Genomic DNA, 23,020 nt, shown 5'->3' on the forward strand with positions numbered 1-23,020 from the left:
TATATATTATAATAGCCCTGTTCTCATGACATATCCTCACTGGGTAGGTTCTCATGGTCATTCTTGCCACTGAATGTTGAGCAGCAGAAGGAGCATTCTTGAAGAAGGGTACCTGTTGAGGTGCCATCTTGGAACTGATTACAAGAAGTGAATATGGAAAGGAGATCAGTTGATACAGTGAAAAGAACTTGTAAATTGACAACAATCATTGACAATTGATGCAAACCAAAAGTGAAGGAGGTGTGCAAATCAGCAAGGCAGTTCTCATGAGGGGAAACTGGGTAGGCCAATTGTCTTACCCAGCTTCACAAGCTGTGCACACTCCTGATTGTTGATTATATGTGAGGAAACCACTAGGCAGAAATGGGGGAGTGATTGTGTGGGAGGTGGGCACAAGTAATGATGGCACCATCTTATCCAGCACTTTTACCCAGCATATTTTTGAAATGAGGAAACACCATCAGAGTCTGCGCCCACCTCCCACACAAGCATTTTCCCCTACTCCAAACTAGGTTTTTGTCGACTACCAGAAATCAGGGTGGGAGGTGGGGGCACACAACTTGTCCTACCCAGTATCCCATCAGGAGAACCAGCCTATTGAATTGACCACTGATGAAGTTCAGGAGAGGTCAGACTGTGCCTTGCCAATAATCTATCACTAACTGTCCACTTGTACTTTGTATCTGAACTGTCTTTCTGTTTTATCTATCAGGTCTCATGGTATATGTAGTGTATTATCTATTGGATGCTTCATTTTTGAGGCTTCTAGAAAAACAGCAGCAGCAACAACAAATATTTATTTACCACTTTTCAACAAAAATTTCCCAAAGTGGCTTACATAGATAGATAGATAGATAGATAGATAGATAGATAGATAGATAGATAGATAGATAGATCCCTGTCCCCAAAGGGCTCACAATTCCCTGAGGCTTTGGAATGCGCACCCTAGTGAAATAAGAGCCTCCCCATCTCTGACAATTTTTAAAAAGTCTTTAAAGATGCACCTGTTCACCCAGGCTTTTAACTGATACTGTTTTGATTGTTTTTAATGTTGTTTTAGAATATAGTTTTAAAAGTTTTTAATTGTCTTGCTTTTGTTTTTAACTAATGTTTTAATGTTGTTTTTATTTTCTTGTAAACCGCCCAGAGACGTAAGTTTTGGGCGGTATAAAAATATGTTAAACAAACAAACAAACAAACAAACAAGAAACATAAGGTAGACACCAGCAACAGCCACTGGAGGTACTGTGCTGGGGGTGGATAAGGCCAGTTACTCTCCCCCTCCTAAATAAAAGCAATCACCACGTTAAAAAGGTGCCTCTTTGTCCAGTTAGCAGGGGGTCTTTCATTTGGACTTTGGGCTTTTTCTGGTGTGATTTTGCTTAATGTTATTGTTCCTTGATGGTTCAAATTACTACTTGAACTAAATATTATTGTATAGCTTGCAGATAATTTTTGTCCTGGTTTAGAGTGCCTCATGCAATGTATTGCGACAGACTTATTTTGCTGTTGTTTCTGTGTTTATATATAACATATATACACACTCCTTAAAGTAAGAGCTCATTCATAAATGCACACAACCACATGATTATTGCATCACTATGTGCCGGGTTGTACAATACCTCCACAGCCCACACAATTAAAAGGAGGATGTGCCAGACACACAACCATCATGACACCTTTTGTGACATCCTGACACTCTCTCATAGCATCCTTTTATTGTCTGGAGGGGGCTGTTTGTCTGAATGGCTGCTCTACAAATGCTACAAATACTAGTTTAAGCTCTTCCTTTGATGGGCTAAGTGTGTAAAATGGATTTTGTGTGGCAGGTGATAATGACAGGTGATACGACAGGTCTTCCTATGAGTACTGACCTATAGTGCATTTGTAAAACAACCAAGTCATCAGACACAAATGGGGAACACACATTTGAATCTGCTTAAAGGCGGCCTAAATTGAATTTCTTATTTATATATTTATTATTAATTTTCCTCTGTAAACTGCTTTGAGAACATTTGTTGAAAAGCGGTATATAAATATTTGTAGTGCAGGAGAACCCTGTTATGCACTGGGGTTCCATTCTGTGTGTGTGTGGGGGGGGGGGAATAGCGAAACTGCAGATAACGGGGCATTAGAGCCATGGGAATTGCAGGGTTAGGTTCCCTAGCCACGAAAAACGAGTGGAAAAAAATGAGCTGGGTGTGTGTGTGAGCAAATACCGAGCAAAAAGTGGGGGGAATGGGGGGTCCCTACTGTGCTCTATGTGTCCCCAGCTGCCCAGCAGCACCCTCCCCCAACACTGGATTTTTCAGTTTCCCACCACAAAAAAACCACAGAAACAAACCAGCAAATGGCTCCCTTAGTTATAATGGAGGGCGGAATTTATCTCAGAGGTCATTTCTGCCCACCTCTGACCTGCCAATACATGAGTCTTAACCCCTTAACCCCTGTGCTTGATTTTTTCATGTATACCAAGGTCAGGTGGCAATTACCCTACCACAGATATGCGAAACTGTGGATGACAGGTCCGTGATTAACGGGGTTCTCCAGTAATAGTAGTAGTAGTAGTAGTCCTGCATAAATGGAGGTCAGCTCTATCAATGGCTACTAGTCTGAGGGCTGTGTGCCTCAGAGGCAAGAGGCCTCTAAATACCAGTTGCTGGAGAGCAACAGCAGGAGAGAAGGCCTACCCTCACCTCTTGCCTGTGGGCTTCTCAGAGGCATCTGGTGTGAAACAGGGCCTGATCCAACAGGGCTGTTCTTATGTTCATATGTGGTAATAGTGGAAAGCAGTGATTTAAACTCGCTTGCCAAGAGTGTGCATTTACTAATCAGGGGTCCATTCCCAATTGTCATTCTCCTTAACTAACCCCAAGCACCAATTTCTTGAAATCACACTTACCACCAAGCCCTGTTTAGCTCCTCTGTCTTTGATTCTGTGTCTTTTTGATTTACAGTTTCTAGAATCTACGCATAAATCATTTATTTCACACATCTCGCCTCTGTGCTTGTTGGGAAAGCCGATAATGATTTTCCTTTTATTTAGTTGTCATATGAAATTATTTGCCAAATAATCCCTGGGAGAATTTCAGCAGGCATTTTCTGAGCAGTTTGTTGTCAGTCTGTGATAGTCCCAGATCCAAGCTGTCTGCAAGGGTAAACCACTATGTTTGTGGTTTGTTGTCAGTTCCCTTCTTGGATGGGTTGAGAGAAGCTACCTGAGTCGCTCTTCCAGTGTGAAATATTCCTTTACTCATTCAAATACATTCAAATTCAAATGTACTTTCCATTAATACTCTTTTTGGGCTTTGCTGAATATTATTTTTGTTCTCAAGCCTTACTGGGAGTGTACATGTCTTTATGGGATTGTGGAGAAGTAGACACTAATGAAAGCATGACTAATTAAATTTGACTTCTCTAAATGTCAAAGTAACCATTTGTGGATATGCGTTTATACTACTCTCTCAGTTTGTTGTTGCTTGGGAATTCATGGTGTTAGCAACCATATATCCATGTCAAGTCTCATGATAGTATATTTGGAGCCAATGTACATCACTTCAGGGAACAAAATGGAAAGACTGCAAAATTCCAGTATGTAACATGGGAGAAGATTACAGCATTCCCATTAAGCACATCTATAGAGGGCTAAACTTGATGACACATTAATATCATCTCCATCTCTTGTGGTTTGTTCCCCTTTAAAACAGCATCATAGGGGAATTGATCCAAATTGGGGCTTTTTTTGTAGGGGGGAGGAGAATTAACCCTTTGCATCCCTGTTATTTTCCTACCAAATCTCTCTCTCTCTCTCTCTCTCTCTCTCTCTCTCTCTCTCTCTCTCTCTCTTCTCTCTCTCTCTCTCACACAGAGAGAGAGAGATGATTGCTTCCCAAAATGTCATTGCATTCCTTTCATGTCTTTAGAGCCTCTCTCTAGGTGGTAGGTTCTTCTGAAAATCCAGTTCATTATTCTTGTAAAAAAAAAAGAATATGATGACTCTGAAGAGTGAGATGCATTGGACCGAGTGTTCAATGATTGCCTCCATTTTTAAAACCTCAGGCCATGTTCAGCATTCAGAATGTCAATACAATATAGTATTGAGATATAGAATGTCAATATAGAAATTGAATTAATAATAATAATAATAATAATAATAATAATAAAAAATCAGGAGAGTAAGAAAAATCCTAAAGTCCAAACTCAATGGCGGGAACACCGTACACACCATAAACACCTGGCCTATACCTGTTATCAGATACACTGCAGGAATAACAGACTGTACCCAGGCAGAGCTAGAGACACTAGATCGTAACACCAGGAAAATCATGACCATCAATCATGCTCTGCACCCCCGCAGTGATGTCGATAGGCTATACCTCCCTTGCAACTCAGGCGGAAGAGGAATGCTGCAAGTCCATCAAACAGTAGAGGAGGAAAAAAGAGGCCTTGCAGAATATATCAAGGACAGTGAAGAAGATGCACTTCAAATGGTCAAGAACGAGAAATTATTCAACACCAATGAAACAAAGCAGGCCTACAAGAAAGAACAAGTCAAGAACCGAGCAGAAAAATGGAAAAATAAGCCCCTGCATGGTCAATATTTGCACAATATAAGTGGAAAATCAGACATCACCAAGACCTGGCAATGGCTTAAGAATGGCAACTTGAAGAAAGAAACAGAGGGTTTAATACTGGCTGCACAAGAACAGGCACTAAGAACAAATGCAATAAGAGCAAAAGTAGAAAAATCCACAACAAACAGCAAGTGCAGCCTTTGTAAAGAAGCAGATGAAACAGTGGACCACCTAATCAGCTGTTGTCAAAAGATCGCAGAGACTGACTACAAACAAAGGCATGACAAGGTAGCAGGGATGATACACTGGAACATCTGCAAAAAATACAAGCTACCTGTAGCCAAAAATTGGTGGGACCATAAAATTGAAAACGTTATAGAAAATGAAGATGCAAAAGTATTATGGGACTTCCGACTACAAACAGATAAACATCTGCCACACAATACACCAGATACAACTGTAGTTGAGAAGAAAGAAAAACAAGTTAAAATAATCGACATAGCAATACCAGAGGATAGCAGAATAGGAGAAAAAGAAATAGAAAAAATCACAAAATGCAAAGATCTACAAATTGAAATGGAAAGGCTGTGGCAGAAAAAGACCCAAATAATCCCAGTGGTAATTGGCACCCTAGGTGCAATTCCAAAACAACTCGAAGAGCACCTCAACACCACAGGGGCCACAGAAATCACTACCAGCCAATTACAAAAAGCAACTTTACTGGGAACAGCCTATATTTTGGGACGATATCTATAATAACCAACAGTATTGATGATAAAATCCAGCCATCCCAAGTCCTTGGGAAGGACTCGATGTCTATATAAAACAAACCAGTCAATAACACCTGTTTGACTGTGTAAACAAGAAATAAATAATAATAATACTCAATCACATCCAGTATGGCAGCACCCATTTCCAAGATGTCTGGCTTTGTTGGATTGGAGCACTGCTGCTTTGAAGCCTGTGGGCTTCCCAGAGGCATCTGGTGGGCCACTGTGTGAAACAGGATGCTGGACTAGACAGGCCTCGGTCCAGATCTAGCAGGGCTTTTCTTATGTTCTTATGTTCTTATGATAAGCTGAAGCATTCACTGAATGGCTGGTGCAAGTGTCCAGATATATTTAAAATAGCAGCGGCTATAGAACTCTTTGACATTCTGGAACCTCTCAACCTCCACCTGTGGAAGTGCTTGGAGGAAAGCCAGGGTCTTCCATGGGTTGGTACATACATACTTCAAACAGCTGGCAGCAAGATTTATCTGTTCGTCTGGATCCATCCCTAATCTTAAAGATCCTAGCATCTGTCAAAACTGATTCTTGTACTTTCCATGGAAAAGAGGCTGGAAACCACACCTGGATTTTAAGTCACCTTTGTACTCTGCTCATGGTTTGCTGGCCAGGGTTAGTTACTGCCTCCCTATCCCCAGGTGCAACTTTGAGCAGTGGGCCAAGAATCCTGTGAACTTCTTGTTGCATTTGCCCCAACTTGAAACAATCCCAAAGAGAGCTATTTCCAGATGTAAATTCTGTACATTGTTCTTATCTCCTGCAGCATAGCATGGTGGATGCATCTATGACCAGATTATAGCTGGCCCATATGTTGATGTATGAGAGAGAGGGAGAGAGGGAAGGGTGAGGAGATCCCCATCTTGGGTGGCCTTGCATAAGACCCAGCCACAAGTACAGTGCCACGGGGGATTTGGGAATGTACAAAGCATCTAGAGAAAATTGAGTAGGGTTGGGCTACAGCTCCATAACCCCCCTCCCTCAGTATGCCAAGGCATGCAAAAAATGTTTTCAATGCCCTGTACACCAGTGTGTTTAAGGAGGTACTGTGTCTCCATACATGGAGACATGATAAACCAAAGCTTTTTTTTTTTTTATTACTTTCTTCAAACAAAGCTAATAAATCAAGTTCCCCAAAGATGCATGTTATGCAAAACTTAATTGGATTTGGCACCCGGCCCACTAGGAGCAGCACTTATCTGACTTCACATCTGAGAGCTCGATTTTAATGGGTGGATTTGATTCGCCCACGTTGGAGTTGCTAAATCCTGCTTTTAAATGCAGTGTGCGTGCATCTTTCATCCTGGGAAGCGGAGGAGTCACACATTGTTTGGGCTTTGTGCAATATGAAGGAGAGGAGAGGCTCTCAAGAATGGAAGACAATACCTTCATGAAAGCATGGATCATGGCTCCCTTGAGATAAGCTAATCACCTAATAGTGCTCCAGAGGTTTTGCAAACCTCTCAAACGGTTGGCAGCATGGCATAATGTTGGGCACATCCATCCAGATGCCTCCCCATGCTCCTTATTTCTGCTTTATCTCTCACCAGAGGTGTGGAGAAGCAATCCAGGTAAGAGAAGATGTGTCATTGCACCAGAAAAAAACCCATGCTGGATCAGGCCAAAGGTCCATTTAGCCCAGATCCTGTTTCCTCCAGTGGCCTACCAGATGCCTCTGGGAAGCCCAGAAGCAGGTCATGTAGGCAAAGATGTCTTTCTTACTATTTTGTTCCAGCAACTGGCATTCAGAGGCATCCCCTGAACTTGGAGGTAGCCCATAGCCATCAAGGCTAGTAGCCATTGATAGATTTGTCCTCCATGAATTTATCTAATCCCCTTTAAAAGCCCTCTAGACAAGTGGCCATCACTTCTTTCTCTGGCCAGTACAGAACCATCTACTTCGACTGTGGCATCTATGGACAGCCAGCCTGGGGTTGCCAACACCTGCCATGTAGGCAGTTAACTGATGATGGAAGGGAGGAGGGAATGAGCAATTACTATCACAGTCTTATTCACCATCGAGGCTGTTCTCACACACACCCAAACCCAGTCTAGGGAAGTCCAGCCTGGTTTAGGCTGTGTGTGAGAACCACCAGGACTGGCCCAATCCCGGCGGGCCAGCACCACCTAGCCCTGCTTTGAAACCCATCTCTTAGCAGGGGTTAAGAGCTCAAGTGAGCCCTTAATCTGAGATCCGAAATTATGTGTTTGCTAGAACTATGTTCAGCCCCAGCAGTCAAAGAGATGGGTGCCTGGAGTACCTGTCTCCTGGGGGAATTCTCCAATGCATCACACATGTCCCACGGTGCATTGTGGGATATCCCGAGGCTGGGACGTGTTGTCCCGGCCTCCGGAGCTCCTTACTGTGCCACACAGCATGGATCATCTGGGAGGACAATCCATGCTCCCAGCAAGGTCAAGTGGTCGTCTGGGGAGAAGATAAGTTCAACCAGCCTTTTCCCTTGCCTGCCCGCCGCCCCACCCACCCGCTTATGAGAATAACCTCATTATGTTAAACACTTGTATGATACAGCCTTCTTCAGACATCATGAACAATACACTGTACACAAGTACAGTGACTAAAACAGGGCCGGAAGTCCTGCCTGGTCCCGTTGCAGGCATTTGCCTGAAGAGATCAATGAATGCCTTATTCATGAGTGTGGGCATTTCCATGATTAGTAGGCTGGAACATGCCAACCCCCTTATCATGAAAAAACACCTGCACTCATGGATATGGCATTTGTCTCTTCAGAACAACTTCGCCGTAACTGTGACCAGCATCTGCGAGCGGGTGAGTGATGGGTCAAGGGCGGGATCTCTGACCCCATTTTAGTCTCTGTATTCGTGTACATCATTTTGTTTATAATGTCTGAAGAGGGCTTTAGTGTAGACTGTACACTATCTGTGTACAGTTCTGTACACAGGTGCAGTTATTCACACATTGAGACTGTTCTCATGCTCAGCCTAACCTAGGCTAGGGAAGCCCAGCCTGGGTTAGGCTGATCGTGAGAACCACTGGGATTGGGCATGCTGGGATTGGGTGGGGCAGTCCTTCCTAGCCCGGCTTTTTGGCCCTGCTTTTAGCCTAGGTTGGGGGAGTGAGAACTCCCTTAACCCGGGCTTGCTGCTCATGTGTGAGCTCAGGCTGCTTCCAGCCCAGCTGCACGAAGAGATTGGTGCCTAGAGCGCCCATCTCCTGGAGAAGTCTCCCATGCATTGTGGGATATCTGGAGGCCGGGGTGTGTCATCTCGGACTCTGGAGCTGCATGCTGCACTATGCAGTACTGATAGTCTGGGAGCATGTTCTGAACTCCCAGAAACATGTGACCTCTCATCTGGGGGGGGGGGAGATGAGTTTAACCAGCCTCCCCGCACCCGCCATATGCCCAATCGTATGAATGGCCTCTTTATGTTGAATACAGGTGTAGCAGTATACTTCCTATCTGTACCATGCATTCCAGGTGCCTGGACCCAGGTTTACTTTTTAAATGTTGTGTCATTCACATAAAAACATGTCAAATTGTACAGACATCTGTACACTCGTATGACATAATGTCTGAATAGGGCTATAATGACTATATGAGTACAGATGGGTTTTGTATAGCATATCAGAGTTCATGTGGTTTACAAAATGAACAAACCTAAGACCATGCAGAAGTAACGTTGCAAGGTTCCCAGGGACTTCAGTATTTTCCATATCTCATATTCTTTACATTTCAAACCATTGTGCTTCATATATACTCACCGCAACACCACACATGATGCTTGTAGATGTATATATCTAAGAGGCTTGGAGAGTACAATGAAAAGAAATAAAGTGTGAATTTAACAAACATGAATTGGCAAATATGTAAACCATACAGGTACACCCATCAGGGAGTCATGATTAGCTCACAACTGAGTGTGCACAGTGCCAAACTGGAGAATAATGTGTGAAATTACTCATCACATTGCTTCATATTTGACTCCATATTGTGCCATAGTTGACTCTTGAGGTATGTTTTTGCCTTACTCATATTTATAACATATCTAGTTAGTATGAGCCATGCTGACTCACAGAAGCAAACCAAGGGCCTCCAACTATCAAAGTCCAAGAGTTATGGAAACTGAGGGCTACCAATAGGGCAAAGAGACACCTTTAAAGTGCTGGTCCTCTTATATTTAAAGTAGGGGATAGCAACTGTCCCTATTCACCTCAGCATGGCATATTTTCTAGTGGTTATCTGCTGGTGTTTACCTTGTTTTCGTTTTCGTTTTTATAGGTTGTGAGGCCCTATGGGAAATGAAACTATTTTCTTTTGCTATGTAAACCACTTCAAGAACCTTTTTGTTGTTCAATAACAACAACAACAACAACAACCATTTATATACTGCTTTTCAACAAATGTTTCCAAAGTGGTTTACATAGAGAAATAACAAATAAATAAACAAGACGGCTCCCTGTCCCCAAAGGGCTCACAGTCTAAAAAGAAACACAATAGACACCATTAACAGTCACTGGAAGTACTGTGCTGGGGATGGATAGGGCCAGTTACTCTCCCCGTGCTAAATAAAAAGAATCACCATGTTAAAAAGATGCCTCTTTGCCCAGTTAGCAGGGGTCAATAGCTGTATATCCACATTCATCACCATCACCACCATCATTATCGTCATCATCACCATGGCCAACATGATCCGTAGCCTGCTGGTGACAGAAGGAAGACTGCAGTGGACCAGGTGTGGAGGGAAAGCACTTTTTCACATCTCTTCCCTCCCTTGAAAAGCTCTTTCCACTTCTATAAATCTGTTACCGAGAGCTATGCAGGAACAGATTTATTCAGATGGGAAGAGCTTGGAACACTGAAGGCTCCTTGCAGACCTGCAGCCTTCTGCAAACCTTCTTTTTTTGCTAGAGGACTGTGAATCATGTCAGCCAATGTGAATAAGGAGAGGAAGGAGGAGGAGGTTTGATGGTGTTGGCTTTGGCATCAACATGTGTCACTGGCAGTACATGAGACCACTGTGCATTAGCAGTGTGCATGGAACTGGTGCCTGCCAGTTCGAAGGTGGGGAGATAAATCTCTTTAAGGACAGGAGAGGGTGCTTTTATCCCTCTCGCCACATTTCCCCCACTGGTGCTGCCTTTTAAAATGGTCCAGTGGGGCGGCAGCTTATCTCCTTGCTGTGACTGGAAGTTGCCACTTCTTGCGTGCATGCTGCACTTGCTCACGTGCACACCGCGAGGTGAACACACGCAGCAGCAACTTCCAGTCACTTCCAGTCCGAGGAGGCACAGGGGCAGCAAGGAGGTATGCTGCCGCCCTGCCAGACTGTTTTAAAAGGCAGCACTGGCAGGGGAAATGTGGTGGGAGGAATAAGAGCACCATCCCTCATGCTTAAAGAGATCACTCCCACCTTCAAACCAGCCGAACCACCGGTTTTTCAAATCGGTTTGAAGGCCCATAAAGGGCTTAATAAAGGGCCTCCCTACTGTACAAACACACGGCAATTTCTTATTCTTCTTCCTCTTCCTCCCCCTCCCCCTTCCTTTTTATTTATTTAATTTGTCAAGTTTTTACAAACCAATGAGAAAGCAAAATTTTTGTGGGGGATAAATAAAACAGAACTGCATGTTTTCCTAACCACATATACAATGTCAGAAGCGTAATAATAGAGAGAATCTAGAAGCTCAGCTTAAATGGATTTTGTTTAGCTATGTGATTGACTTTTCTCAGGTTTATTGATGACGTAAAAGCCATATAAACAAGACTGGAAACGTTAAGATCAGCTTTTATTTTGCAAAGTGTTTTCTTACAATTTATGAGCCTCAGTTCTTACACTGCATTTTGCAAATAGTAGCGGTGGGGACCCTGATCAGGACTGGTATCATGTGCATGCGGAGAGAATGTTGAACCCTTTCCCCTCTCATCATAGCCCTAACAAAACTGCCCTCCTCCTGAAGCTGCTATATAAGCCCCAGAAGGGAATCCATTGTCAGTATTAATGAAACCTTTCCTACGAGCTTATAGAAGCCTTGGGGGACATTTTCACTGGGAAAGTGGAATAGTGGGAAAGAATCAGATGTCCCCTCCCTGGGTGCTGTGGTCACTATCCTGATCAGCCATCCCCCCATGGCTGGTATTTTAGTTAAGAAAAAAAGCAAGCCCATATGATGTGCTCAATGTCACATCTGGTTTGTTCCTAACATAATAGCTGGTAGAGCTCAAGACTGCCTGAACTCCCATGCGGATGACCTCCTATTCAGCTGGCCAAAGCCCAGTGGTTGAACCTTTCTCTAACATTTGCTTCTTACTCTAAGGGGAGTAAGTCTAAAAGGGAAGTAAAAGTATTTGGACTCTGTAGTGTTTATTCCAAAATACAATCAAGAAAGAAACCACCGTGAGAGTGTGAAGAGTGCCTATTAGGGTAGACATTAATGCATTAGAGGCATTAATTATTGACTGACATGATGAGGAAAATTATTCAGAGTAGTCTTGTTGAAATTAAAGGGGCAATTTAGGCATTGCCTAACTTTTCTTTTTAATTTCCATGGAACTTCTTTGAGTAATTTTTTTCATCATGTCAGCCATTATTATTCTTATTGATGATGGTGATGATAAGGATAAGGATAATAAGTTATCCTAGACCCTTGGAAAGGGCCTGATAATTAAAGTACCAAATCCAGTCAATAACATCTGGTAGACTGTGTCAACACCAATGAAACAAGGCAGGCCTACAAGAAAGAACAAGTCAAGAACCGAGCAGAAAAATGCAAAAATAAGCCACTGCATGGTCAATATTTGCACAATATAAGTGGAAAATCAGACATCACCAAGACCTGGCAATGGCTTAAGAATGGCAACTTGAAGAAAGAAACAGAGGGTTTCATACTGGCTGCGCAAGAACAGGCACTAAGAACAAATGCAATAAGAGCCAAAGTCGAAAAATCCACAACAAACAGCAAGTGCAGCCTTTGTAAAGAAGCAGATGAAACAGTGGACCACCTAATCAGCTGTTATCAAAAGATCGCACAGACTGACTACAAACAAAGGCATGACAAGGTAGCAGGGATGATACACTGGAACATCTGCAAAAAATACAAGCTACCTGTAGCCAAAGATTAGTGGGACCATAAAATTGAAAAAGTGGTAGAAAATGAAGATGTAAAAATATTATGGGACTTCCGACTACAAACAGACAAACATCTGCCACACAATACACCAGATATAACTGTAGTGGAGAAGAAAGAAAAACAAGTTAAAATAATCGACATAGCAATACCAGGGGAGAGCAGAATAGAAGAAAAAGAAATAGAAAAAATCACCAAATACAAAAATCTACAAATTGAAATGGAAAGGCTGTGGCAGAAAAAGACCAAAATAATCCCAGTGGTAATTGGCGCCCTGGGTGAAGTTCCAAAAGACCTTGAAGAGCACCTCAACACCATAGGGGCCACAGAAATCACCATCAGCCAATTACAAAAAGCAGCTTTACTGGGAACAGCCTATATTCTGCGACGATATCTATAACAATTGACAATAAAATTCAGCCATCCCAGGTCCTTGGGAAGGACTCGATGTCTGGATAAAACAAACCAGTCAATAACACCTGTCTGTGTAAACAAGAAATAATAATAATAATAATAATAATAATAATAATAAGAAGAAGAAGAAGAAGAAGAAGAAGAAGAAGAAGAAGAAGAAGAATGCTATGGCAGAAGAAGACCAAAATAATCCCAGTGGTAATTGGCGCCCTGGGTGCAGTTCCAAAAGAACAAGTTAAAATAATCGACATAGCAATACCAGGGGATAGCAGAATACAAGAGGAAAAAAAAAAAATCACAAAATACAAAGATCTACAAATTGAAATTGAAAGGCTGTGGCAGAAAAAGACCCAAATAATCCCAGTGGTAATTGGCACCCTAGGTGCAATTCCAAAACAACCCGAAGAGCACCTCAACACCACAGGGGCCACAGAAATCACCATCAGCCAATTACAAAAAGCAGCTTTACTGGGAACAGCCTATATTCTGCGATGATATCTATAACAACAGCAACAACACTGAGAATAAAATTCAGCCATCCCAGGTCCTTGGAAAGGACTCGATGTCTGGACAAAACAAACCAGTCAATAACACCTGACTGACTGTGTAAACAAGAAATAATAATAATAATAATAATAGCAGCAGCTATTGAAGTGGTTTACCTTGGTCCCTGGGCCTGTTCCAAATGGGTTCACAATCTGAAAAGCAAACAGTAACAGCCACTGGAGAGACATCTATGCTGGGATGAATCAGGACAATTGCTCTTACCTGTTAAATATAAGTGGGTCACCGTTTTTACAGCCGCCTCTTTCCCAGTTGGTAGAGATATACCTGAGCATGAGGGAAGAGAGGATTCATCTAGAATAAAGAAAATTATGAAAGTGAAGCAGAAATAATAGTATGGAACAATGATATAGTCCTTTCCCCATGTGACTTGGGAAAGTGTGTATGACCTACCTCACACTTGACCTGTTTACTGCTGGAAATATTAGTGTCCACTAGACCAAGATTGCTGAGGCAAATATGATTGCAGCAGAAGTTCAATTTGGGTCTCCATGTTTGATAATTTAGTAAGATACTGTAGCTGCTCCTGGGCTGTGTGTAGAAATCCATAATCTGAGTTCATTATTGGCCTTCAGGAGAGCCCTTAAGACCTATCTGTTTGGCCTGGCCTTCCAGGGTTTTTAACTCTTTTTAAACCATAAAGGTTCAGCCAGTTTTCCAGGGTTTTAAAAACTGTTTTAGTTGTTTCAATAATGGTTTTGTGTTGTTTTTACAGTTTTCGATTTTAATCGTTAATTGATTTTAGTTTTGTTCTGATGTAAATTGCCCTGAGCCATTTTGGAAGGGTGGTATAGAAATCAAATAAATAAATAAATAAATAATAAGATGAAAATCTCTAATAATACAGTTGAGCTGTTGAGATGATGTACTCTTAATTTAGACCATCGTCCAGGAATCTGTGAGAGTGTTGGGGAGGGAGAGAGGTTTTTTCCCCCCATTGGCATCCCCTTGTGGTTCAACATATGTTTCAAACACTGGAGAGTTTAAAGAGTCGGGCTACTGGAGAGAAAAATGCAATGCAAGTCATGTATGAAACGAGTGGTGTAATTTCCATTGAGTGGGGCCTGAACTGAACCTGGGCCATAGGTGGATGGGGGCCACTCTTGACGCTTTGCTCGCCCACATTCATCTCCCCCCACTGCCATCATGTCACCACCAAACCTTGCTGAGCCTCACTAACCCTAACTCTACACTGACTGGTCAGTGTGCATGCATGCGGCAGCCATTTGAGGGATCTACTAGCAAGACCCCATTTGAAAGAGTTGGCAAGTTTTTGCCTACTGACCCCTCAAATGACCACTGTGAGCAATGGCCAGCTGAGTGGCCAGGCAGCCACATAGGATGCCTCCTCTCATCATCAGGAAGTGCCAGGGGGTGAATGTCGTGGCAAGCGGTGAGCAAAGGAGATGTTGGGGGCAAGCAAAGGGGTGCTAGGCAGTGAGCATCGGCCTACCCTCTGGATTTAGCCCCCAAGTCACTTGATGGAGCTTCACTGGCTGCCAATAGGTTTCCGGACAAAATACAAAATGCTAGTTATAACTTTTAAAGCCCTAAATGGCTTAGGCTCTGGGTATTTAAGAGAGTGTCTTCTTCACTATGAGCCACACCGCCCATTGAGATCATCTGAGGAGGTCTGTCTCCAGTTACCGCTGACTCGTCTGGTGGCTACACAGAGACGGGCCTTCTTGGTTGCTGCCCCAAAATTGTGGAATGCACTCCCTGCTGAAATATGATCCTCCCCATCTCTGGCAATTTTAAAAAATAAATAAATCTGAAAACCCATCTTTTCACTCAAGCTTTCCCAGCTTTTAAAAACTGTCTGTCTGTTGCATTGTTTTAACTTTTAATATGTGTTTTAATTGTTTTATGTTAGCCGCCCAGAGATGAAAGTTTGGGTGGTATAGAAGTTTAATAAAACAAACTAACAAACAAACTAACAAACCTGCCTATGCTACTGTATGAAACACATTGCTTAGACTATACAGTCTGTCTAATTCTACCTCTCATTTTCTGTTTAGCTTAATTCCACCCCCTGTTTTCATTCATATATATATATATATATATATATATATATATATATATATATATATATATATTAGCCTACGAGAGAGAACAATTCAAAAATTACATCATACGTTGAGAGTGGGTTAAGCATGTTTGGGGGGAAACAGTAGGGATATACAACAATGGCTCAGGCAGCTGTCGGTGGAGAAGGGAGCAGTTTCCTTGAAAAGCAGGTAAGCAGCTCTTTACCTGGGTGCTTTCCAGATTACATGCTACAACAGCGGTAGTTTGCTTCAGCTTGGCAGGATAGTATTGAAACTGTAAAGAAAGGTTTTGCGCAAAGCCAGCACCAGGGGCAGCAATCTTTTCTAGCTTGTGCAAACCTCCTACGACAGGAAAATACAGCTTTTTGGGGGCAACATTGTAGCACCGTAACGCAAAGATAAAACCCAAAAGAAGGCATCAGAACTGTGAACACCACCTTGCTGACAGCACAGGGACTGTGATGTAGAAACACAGGCAGTACAGAAGCACACTTAACGGACACGTAATGACACAGTGGTAGCCTGTAATCTGGAAAGCACCCTGCTCATCTGCCATGGCATCCAGTCTCCAAAAGGCCACATGGGGGCACCACCACCAGAAAAGTGGTGGGGCGGTGGATAAGCAGGTAAGGAGCTGCTTATCTGCTTTATAAGGGAACTGGTCTCTGCCCCACCAAACCGGTTCGAATGCCAGTGGCCGATCGGGTTCAGCACTTCCCCGAGGAAGCACCAAACTGGCTCATGCACATCCTTAGCAAACAGCAGCTTTGTGGTGTGTGTGTGTGTGTGTGTGTGTGTGTGTGTGTGTGTGTGTGTGTGACCTTTAGCAAACAAAATGGTGCAGGAGAACAGACTACGCTTCCCTCCTTGGTGCCACAGTCCTGATTCAGGCTGTTTTGGGTAAAGAAAGAAAAAATACATCGAAACAGCCAAGCATATAGTTGCCCATGCACTTAAAATAATTCAGTTTTTATTTTAACTGTGGCAAGCAAGTATTCATCTCAAATAGAGAAAGATATCTAACAAAGATAATAGTATATATCATCAATATTGTACTTTTAAAGTGTTCGAAACAATCCAAATGTACTTCTTTATTAATTTGTGTAGCATACCTGTAAGGTGGAGCAGCACCTTACAAGTCATCATATTGAAAATGGAGAGGGTGGGTGAGAGCTGATGGCTTGCTGAACGTCATGTTGTTCACAGTAGATACGAGATGTGATATGGGAACTTGCTGTTCACAGCCCAACTTTCTGAAAAACGGGTAACTTGGCAATGCTGCCATATGCATTTTTTACCTGAGCCATGGACTCTCCCAAGACCAGCTTGGGAGTTGTTATACAAAATGTTATACATTTTAAGAACAAAGTACAACATCTTGAGTTTGACAATCAAACTGTAAGACTGGACAAGGCAGCAAAGTAGTTCCCATCTTTGTGAAAAGTGAAGATTTTGTTTACTCAGTATCAAGCACGTGGCTGAACTTGCCATTAATGAGGTCAGTAACCTAGAGTACATGGTGTTGTTTTTCTTCTTCCCCCTAGCAGAGCATATGAGTTCTGCTGACTAGATAGGCGGCTGTTCTTACCTGAGTAATTATTTAAGTGAGAACCAAGGAATTAAATGATAAATCACTAATTTCAGTTGGCAAAAATAAACCAGACAGCGTCTGGAAGGCGCTAATCAAACTTAGGTTCTGTGAGACTCTCCTGTTGAAAGAGATCCTTCTGCCTATACATTCACGGGTTTGGGATATTTGACATTTTAAGAACTCTTGGCAGAGAAGAATCAAACTGAAACAACTGTGTTGGCAGCCTAGCTTGTAAGGATCAGCGACTGAACTAATTATGTGGAATTTCCCCATGTAAGAAGTGTGCCTGTCTGGAACACCTTGAAAATTACTAGAAATTGCAGAACAGTAACTGCTGCCTTCTTTAAAGGTGGGGGCTGTAGTACATATTGGAAATATATTTTCACAGATTGTAAATACTGATAATAAGGCCACAGACAAAATAACAACCACAACAATAATTGATTGATTGATTAAGTGCTGTCTAGTTGATGTCAACTCTTAGCGACCACATAGATAGATTCTTTCCAGGATGATCTGTCTTCAACTTGGTCTTCAAGGTCTCTCAGTGGTGCCTTCATTGCTGTCATAATGTTGCCGCCAGCCGCCGGCCCTCCAGCCGCCTCGGGGAGAAGGGAGCACACAGCCTTCCATGGCCCGAGGGAGGAGAGCTGGTCTTGTGGTAGCAAGCATGACTTGTCCCCATAGCTAAGCAGGGTCTGCCCTGGTTGCATATGAATGGGAGGCTAGAAGTGTGAGCACTGTAAGATATTCCCCTCAGGGGATGAAGCCACTCTGGGAAGAGCAGAAGGTTCCAGGTTCCCTCCCTGGCAGCATCTCCAAGGTAGGGCTGAGAGAGATTCCTGCCTGGAACCTTGGAGAAGCCACTGCCAGCCTGTGTAGACAATACTGAGCTAGATAGACCTATGGTCTGACTCCGTATATGGCAGTCTCCTATGTTCCTACGAGCCCGAGCACGCCCCTTTTCCTCTGCCGCCCTAGCACCGCAAGCAGCACCTCGTCCTTGCCCTCCGCCAGCGGAGCGCATGCGGGGCCCAGCGCAGAAGACTCGCTGCCGCCACCACAGCTGCAACCGCAATTACAGCAGCCCCCTCGCCTCCCCGTCCCAGGGCTGGGGCCGTCGGACACCCACCCACCTGCAGAGTCTGCCGATGACCTCCTTCTCGGAGGAGACGTGAAGCGCGTGCGCGATGTGCGTGCGCGCAAAAGGCTTTTTGAAGCCTTTTACATATGCATATGGAGGAATAACGAATGTTCTTGTAAATAATGGGCAGAAATCTTTTACTACTACTGCCTAAGCTAGGTAAATTCCCTAGAGACGTGAAGCGCATGTGCAACATTGAAGCCTTTTACAGTGCAGCCGCAGCGCCAGCAGCCAGCCAAGGGTGGAAAGGGGCGGCAGGGAGGTATCCTGCCACCCCAATTATTAACAGAACTACGGGCGCCAGAGGTGGAAAGCGGCGGGAGGGGTAAGTAAACCCCCCCCCCGCTCTTAAAGCAACCCCCACCCCAGTGCCAGACTGCAGTTCCACGGTTCCGTGCACACCCCTAATAACAAAAATAATGGCCGGGTTCTCACAACCATGTTAAAGTGTGCCTTCGAATCAGAGTCCTGGCAACCACAGAGTCATGTGGTTTTCTTTGGTAGAATACAGGAGGGGTTTACCATTGCCATCTCCTGCACAGTATGAGATGATCCTTTTCAGCCCCTTCCTATATCACTACTGTCTGATACAGGTGTTTCCCATAGTCTGGGAAACATACCAGTGGGGATTAAAACCAGCAACTTCTGGCTTGCTAGTCAAGTCATTTCCCCGCTGAGCCATTATAATGGTAGGGTTCTCACAACCATGCTAATCCTAGTTAAATGGTGTTGACTGACTTTAGTGTGATTGTGTGAACGTGTGCTGCGGTGGCAATCCTGGCTAAGTTCCACAGAGTTAGGCAGGATATTATTTGATCTAGGATCAGATCTGGGTTAGTCATCCAACCAGATACCCTAGCCAGGATCCCCTGATCATGAGAACCTACTCTTCTCACTGATCCATGCTATGTGCACACCACGTGCCCTCACCTGCGCAGCTACCATAGTCACCTCCACTCAGAGCAGACCATGCCCACCAACTCATGGTCACATTCCATGGCCATGCAGCCAGAACATCTTTGGCTGCATTCTGCCTGGCAGCACACCACATCATCCATACCTGCCACAACTACACTTGCCCAGCATCCATACTCTTGCCCCTTCAAGCTACAGCACAGCAGACAATGGCCAGCAATGCATGGACAGCAGCCCCACACACCACTGGCCGATGCTGTCAGGGAGACCTGGCTGCTCATGCACTGATGGTCAAGTCCGCTGCCTGTGGGACCAGTGCCCACTTGGGGAAGACAGGGTGTGTGTGTGTGTGTGTGTGTGTGCGCACGCGCATGTATCCTTGTCTGTCATGGGTAGGCTTTCACAGAATGTCCCCTGGATGTCTCTTCACCAAGGGTGTCCTTGGACTGAAAGAGCTTCCGTTTCATTTTTTCATTTTTTTTAAACCAGGGGAACCACAGTCCTCTCAAAAAATTGTATGGAACATGCAAGGCAATGGAGACAGTGCAAATCAGTTGGTGGACCAATAAATGGGTGCTATGCAGGGAGGAGATGCCAAGCTGATGGGGAGAGAACACCTGATGGATGGGCACACGCCTCCCTGTTAAGCCCCCTGGAGAATGGTGTTCCATTCCTGAGAGAGGTGTTGTCCCCTCACCTCCAGCCTAACTCACAGGAGCAGGATATGGTCCCTCTCTGTCCTCCCTCCCCTGGAATGCTTGCTTGCCTGTCACGGGCATAGACAATGCCCCTGATACAGTAGCAGGCACTGTGAATGGAGCCAGGGTTGTCCTTAGAGAGTCCTGGTGAGGTGCGGAGCCCCGGGCAAATCAGCCAGTGCAGGGCCCCCTTCCAATGGGGGTTAAAAGAGCGGGGCCTCGGGCAGTTGCCCTGCTTGCCATGCGCGAAGGCCAGCCCTGGATGGAGCTCTCCTGGATGCCCCGAGATCCATGAATTTGACTAATCCAACCCTGAGGTTCAGGCAGGGTTGTCTGATTGCACAGCCCACCTGTAGGTCGAGTCCAGGACAGTCCGTTCTTCCTTGGCTTGGGAATGAAATGCAAATCATTCCGGCTGAGGCCTGTCCAAGTTCCCTGTGGCAAGGGAGGGGTTGTGGTGCTTGCCACACCCTCAGAATGCTCCCCTGCCTCCAGGGGCTTGCCAGTTAGTTCTGAAGCTCTCTGGAGTGAAGCTGAGAATGCGCAGAGCTGCTTCAGCAGCCCACTCCCATATTGGGGCCTGTGAGATTGTGGCTGGTGATGTGCTGAAGGCTTTCCAAGGTGAGGGCAGTGGGAGGAGCAGTGTGGGGGCTGCCGGGCTTGCCTCTGGCTCCCTGGAGGCCAATGGCTGCCATGGTCCCCTGCCCCAGAGCTGCTAACCAGGATCATGTGGAGGCGGCACCACAGCAATGAATACGATGTATATCACAGATATTTATATCCCGCTTTTCAACCAAAGTTCCTGAAGCAGTCTGCATACAGAAATAAATAAATAAATAAATAAATAAATAAATAAATAAATAAAATAGCTCCCTCTCCCCAACGGGTTCACAGTCTAAAAAAGAAACATAAGAAAGACCAGGGGTGGAGCCACCACTGAGCAAACAGGTTCAAAGAACCCGGGCCGCCACCAATCAGGGGCCACAAGCACAGCCCCAGACACGCCCCCCCACGTCTGATGTCAGAAGGGGGGAGGTGTTATTTCAGTCCCAAACGGGGCCATGCGGCCCCATGTGGAGCCGAAATCTGCCCGCGCTGCACTGGCAGCATGGCCAGAGTGACTCTCCCTGCCTTTAAGGCAGGGAGAGTCGCTCTGGCCCACACTGCCCAACACAGTGTGGGCCAATCTCCTTTTCAAACGGGGCTGCGCGGCCCCATTGGGGAGGGAGACCACACACCCCAAGTCTGACATCAGATGTGGGGGCGTGGCTAGCAGGATCCTGCGTCTGACATCAGACGCGGGGGCGGGGCAGGGGGCCACAGCGGCGGCTGCACACAGACCACCACCAGCCTCTCTACGCTGCTGAGATAGACACCAGCAACACCCACCGGAGGGATGCTGTTCTGGGGCTGGATGGGGCCAGTTGCTCCTCTCCCCCTGCTAAATAAAGAGAATCACCACTTCTAAAAGGTTTCTCTTTGCTCAGCTAGCAGGGGACCCGGAAGTTAGCAACCCAGCAGCAAAAGTGATCTGCCGATCCTGGCTAGCCTCTGGGGGCAGACATGATGATCAGCCGATCGTTGCTGTAATGGGGTCGCTGCAGAGCAAACTCTGGCACAGTGCAGAAGCATCGGGTACAGAAGCAAACATTTGCACAAGTTTCTCCTTTTTTGCAGATTGTCCTGTTGAAAATCCTTGTAAATTAAGTTGCTATTCAACATATTAAATCAGGATTGTCAAGTATACCATTCAGTTAGACAAAAATGTTTTGCTGCATTGTTCATCCTATCTGGTTTTTTTTTTAATTCGATCATAAAAAACTGTGAAACAGTATCTGTCATAATAATAACAATGCACCAGTGCTCATGGCACTTTATGGAGTAACTTAAGCAAGAGAGAGAGAGAGAGAGATCTGTGCCCCAAGGAACATACAATCTGATTTTGAAAGTATATACACATGTAATCCCCAGAATTGGAAGATGACTTCCCAACCTTTGGGAATATATTGATTATGTTTTCTTGTCCGTTTTTCCCTACAACTGCTGTGATTTCCTTTTCTTCAAAGGAAAAGCCTGAGATTCTCATTGTCCTTGCATGAGCAAAGGCCTTAAAGGAAGATACTTTCAGATGAAAAGTGTAAAAGGTGCCAGGCATGCTGATTTGGTGCACTTTCAAACTACAGGAGGAGGATGGCTGGAACGCCACATTTCTGGCCAACTTGTATTTCCATATATGCCTGCCACCATCTCTCCACTGTGAAGCAGTATACATGCAAGATAAATGGGCAGGTGAGTGCTTAACCCTGCGAGTGCTTAACCCACCACTTTTCTCTAGGAACCTTCTTCCCACAGAGACAGCACCGCCCCCCCCCCCGCCGCCAGCTTGGGGTTTCAATTAGCAAACAAAATGCTAATCATAAGGAGACTTGTGTTAAAATTGTGCGACTTGGCAACAAAGGGGCTGCATTTCAAGAAACAAAGACTTTGAGCTTTGATTATCCTGGGAAAGGGTTTTTAAGGAGACAAGTAAAGTCTGTATTTTGCTGCTTGTGCAACTTAAAGCTTGTTACATCTTACATATGTAAAATCCTGGGAACGTTAATATAAAATTGGCTGACGTGTCATGGCTTATTAATGCCAGAACTTTTTGGAGCAGAAGGTTAATTTAGAAATGCCCTTGATGATTTTGAGGAGTCTTCTTGAGGTGTTTGCTGTTATTAATAGTAATGTGCATTTATGTAGCAGTGCAAACAGAGTATTCAGTCTCTATCTGAATAGGACAAAACAAGGGGTCTAGCTAGGTTCTATTTCGGCTATCATAAATGAATACACTGAAAATAATGCACTTCAAAGAAGGAAAATGTACATCGTAAGCTCAGTTTTCTTACCAGAAGAAGAGCTCTGTGTAATTTAAAAGTTTGCTGTTCTATTAACAGGTGTGGTCTGATGTAAAACTTCCTGCGTCTTCTTGTATGAGATCCTTGCATTTGAAACAAACACAATCAGCTTTCTTAGAACTATTTATTTCTTTTCCTCTCAAAGGGCTCGCACAGCTGCTCATCGTTGCAGTGGGAAGGATTTCTCCATCAGCAGACCTGGCCGTTAGGATGATGGAGGCCAGGACTATCAATTGCCCTGATTGGGCTAGTGATGGCAGCAAACCTGGGCTCTAGAGCTCT

At 44.4% G+C, this 23,020-nt stretch overlaps 1 long non-coding RNA gene across 1 annotated transcript in view; it reads right to left on the reverse strand.

Annotated features, from left to right (window-relative positions):
- LOC128322806 (uncharacterized) overlaps nt 1-22,815 on the reverse strand; it is a 38,453-nt gene extending 15,638 nt beyond the window's left edge. Inside the window, exons 1-2 of the long non-coding RNA XR_008306008.1 lie at nt 22,730-22,815; nt 13,650-13,739 (exon numbers count right to left, since the gene is read on the reverse strand). This is a non-coding gene — a long non-coding RNA (uncharacterized LOC128322806). The remainder of the gene's footprint in view (nt 1-13,649; nt 13,740-22,729) is intronic.
- Between the last annotated feature and the right edge of the window lie 205 nt (nt 22,816-23,020).

Source organism: Hemicordylus capensis, chromosome 4 (assembly GCF_027244095.1).
Source record: "Hemicordylus capensis ecotype Gifberg chromosome 4, rHemCap1.1.pri, whole genome shotgun sequence".
NCBI classification, from domain to species: Eukaryota; Metazoa; Chordata; class Lepidosauria; order Squamata; family Cordylidae; genus Hemicordylus; species Hemicordylus capensis.